Below are 4,007 nucleotides of genomic sequence, written 5' to 3'. Positions count from 1 at the left end.
ATTATCCCCCTACACAAAGGTGGGAATTCAAATGACTACTCAAACAACCGGCCAATAGCTCTCTTATCACCCTTAGCAAAAATTTTGGAAAAATGCATTCACAAACAACTTTTACATCATCTATCACTACATAGCATAATAGCAAACTGCCAACATGGCTTTAGGCCATCTCATAGTACCACTACTGCCCTTTTATCCTTTACAGATACCATCAATAGAAACCACAATGAAAACATACTCTTATCTGCACTCTTTACTGACCTTTCAAAAACTTTCAACATGGTAAACCACACCCTCTTAATCAATATTCTTCAATCCCTTTCCTTTGACTCTCAGGCTGTTAAATGGTTCAGATCCTACCAGAGCAATAGGCAACATCTGGGAAAATCAAATTTCATCTGTTCTACCAGTCACCCACGGAGTCCCTCAGGGCTGTATTCTTGGACCACTACTTTTCTCATTATTTATCAATGAACTCCACATAGCAATTCCTCAAGCCACCTGCATTCAGTATGCTCAGCAAACTCCCCATCAGAACTATATTCTCTTACTCAAAAAGTTTTTAACACTGTAGAAACATGGTTTACAAAACGCTGCCTCCTTCTTAATGCCAAAAAAAAAACAAACTCCTTCAATTTACCCCCACTACCAAGTCCTCCCTCATAGATTTCTCAGTCTCTTCCAATAATGGCACTGTTATATTCCCTGACTCTACCACTAAACTGTTAGGAATAACCATTGACAACAACCTTACATTTGATCACCATATAAATAACACCATTAAAACAGTAAACAGAAAAATAGGCTCCTTATAAAAAATAAAACCTTTCCTAACTCCAGCAGCCAGAACCAGGATTGTTCATTCCCATCTAATCTCTACTCTTCTGTATGCCTCACCTATTTATACCAACCTAAAGAAACATAATCTCAACAAACTAGCAACTTCCTACAATAACATCGCCAGATTTGCCACTGGCAATCCCTTTAGAACCCACCACTGTATGAATCTTTTGCAACTACACTGGCTTGAATTCCAAAACCAACTGACAATCTCCCAACTCACGATTGCCCACAAAATATTTTATCAACCTAACACCAACCCTATACTCTCCAATCTCCTTATCCCCTATAAAAATCTGAATTCCCTATGTTCTTCTAGCAAACTCCTCGCAACCATAATAAAGTCTAACAACATGGCTGGTGACCCTCTGTTTACTAACACAGCAGGAAAAAACTGGAACCTCCTACCCACTGAACTAACTCTAATCACATCCTTGCCTCTCTTTAAACAAAAACTTAAAAAACACCTTAAAACCTCACTGGTTATGCCCCTGTAGCAACCCCGACTAACCACCCTCTCCACCCTCTCCCACCACTGTATTTTATTTCCCATTCCTTACAAACTTCAAAACATTTAAATTCCTATGCTTGTAAGCAAGTCTGGCACTGTTTAAACCCTAATCTATATACTGCTGAAATATTTTCTACTAGATGTGAAAACGTCCTTATGTATCTTACTGTGCTACATTCTTTTTGTTGCTTTTTCAAGTGTATATATTATTTAATGCTACTTTTTCAAGTGTAAATACTTTTAGTATGTTAGAATTCTTGTTGTATTTTTTTATTAATCCTTTCTTTTACCATGTAATAACATTTTTAATTTTTTTTTTCTATCTTGTTGGAGCTTTTCTCCCCGGCCTCTACTGAAAATGGAAATATATCCAGCTAGACTAGCCGGTTAACAAATGTAAAATAAAATAAATAAATAAATAAAAGATGAGGGCTGATACATTTCCAGCAGGATGTTTATATATTTGCAGAATTGAAGAGCTGATGCTTGCAGGAATAAAGGATATCTAAATTCTGAAGTGGAAATGCCATATGCTTATTTTCCTAACAAGTGAAGCTAAAGGAACTACAAACAATGCTACAGAAATAATTAGAGAATATCACAGAGTTTCAAAACTGAGACAAAATCAAAACAGATGCTGAGAAATTCCTTTGGACTAATTATAAAGGGAATTATTAGACAATTTATTACTAGTCTGACAAGGTTCAGATAGTTATCATGAGAAATTATTTTGCAATACTTCCAATCACGGAATTAAATGGCATATGTCCTGCTTTTTTCTGATGTTATTGATGAAGAAAATTGTTTATCCTGGAAATAGTGGATGCACTAGAGCTGAATCTAAGATGGCAGATGGTATCAAAAAACATAAAAGTGTGAAGCAAATATGGCCCTGTATTAAACATATGTATTAGAATGTATAGGTTTCTTCTACTGACAAGTACTTGTGTTGCTCTATTCATTTATTTTCGTTAACCAATCTTCCTTTCAGAAAGAGATAATAGGTATAAATGATAGATTACCTATGCAATTAAGCGATGACAAGGAAATTAATAGATTTGCATAATGATTTATGAGTTTTACTTCTTGCTAGTGTAACTAAGCTTCATTTATATCGTTTTCTGTATCAACATGACTCAATACAGCTTGTAGGTATTTCTGTATGAGTGCAATATGTTGTAATATAGAAATCTCAAGAAAGAGAAATATCTAGCAAAATACATGGAAAGGTAAAGAGGCACAGATGTTCTAACTACTCCAAGTTTCCCAAAATCCAGGAAAGTGCAGTATAAACTTTTTTCAACTAAACAACATCTACTCATGTACACAAAAAATGAGAAAAACAACAGGGTAAATAAGTTATACATTTCCATTTTAATTCATTTCATTTGTTTGTATATATCTAGGGGTACAAATATACCTATTATTAAATATGAACATAGACACATGCACTTATATAAAATATGTCTGCATCCACATCATTTCTATGTGTGTGCTTGATTTTTGTTCATGTGTGTGTGCGTGTGTGCGTGTGTGCATGTGTGTGTGTATGTGTGTGTGTGTGTGTGTGTGTGTGTGTGTGTGTGTGTGTGTGTGTGTGTGTGTGTGTGTGTGTGTATATATATATATATATATGTATGTGTATATATATATATATATATATATCTATATATATATATATATATATATATATATTTATATATATATATATATATATATATATATACATATATATATATATATATATATATAATATATATATATATATATATATATATTTATATATGGGTCCCCTTCACATCATCGACCTTTCACAAAGTCGACTTTCATATGATTGAGACCATATGATCGACTTCCGAAAAGCCGACCATGGGGAACTGCTATCTCTGTATATATATATATATATATATATATATATATATATATATATATATATATATATATATATATATATATATATATATGGGTCCCCTTCACATCATCGACCTTTCACAAAGTCGACTTTCATATGATTGAGACCATATGATCGACTTCCGAAAAGCCGACCATGGGGGAACTGCTATCTCTGTATATATATATATATATATATATATATATATATATATATATATATATATATATATGGGTCCCCTTCACATCATCGACCTTTCACAAAGTCGACTTTCATATGATTGAGACCATATGATCGACTTCCGAAAAGCCGACCATGGGGAACAGCTATCTCTGTACAGTGAGGAATGGGAAAATTTCCATCTTCTGCACTGTAGTGTGATCTCAGAGTTGGTATATTTAAGTTACAGGGGGTGCTAACAGTTTTATGGTAAGTGTTCATTGTGATTTTTTGTGTTTATTTTACATGGCTGGCTTTCCAAAATTCGATCATATGGTCTTGGCCATAGGAAAGTCGACTTTGTGAAATCACACACATTATCACACGCAGACACACACACACACACACACACACACACACACACACACACACACACACACACACACACACAACAGTGACACGGCAAAGAACTGTAAATTAAGTCGAAGATCAAAAATATCTTAAACACTTATTACTGTAAAAGTATCTGCATGCAAATGCCACTGGGATGAATTTAAAAGTGTAAATGTAGCCAAGAAATTACATAAATAGCTTACCTGTACAGAA

The sequence above is a fragment of the Protopterus annectens genome, chromosome 2.part0 (assembly GCF_019279795.1).
Source record: "Protopterus annectens isolate FY-2018-M chromosome 2.part0, PAN1.0, whole genome shotgun sequence".
NCBI lineage: Eukaryota > Metazoa > Chordata > Ceratodontiformes > Protopteridae > Protopterus > Protopterus annectens.
This window is presented reverse-complemented; position numbering follows the sequence as displayed.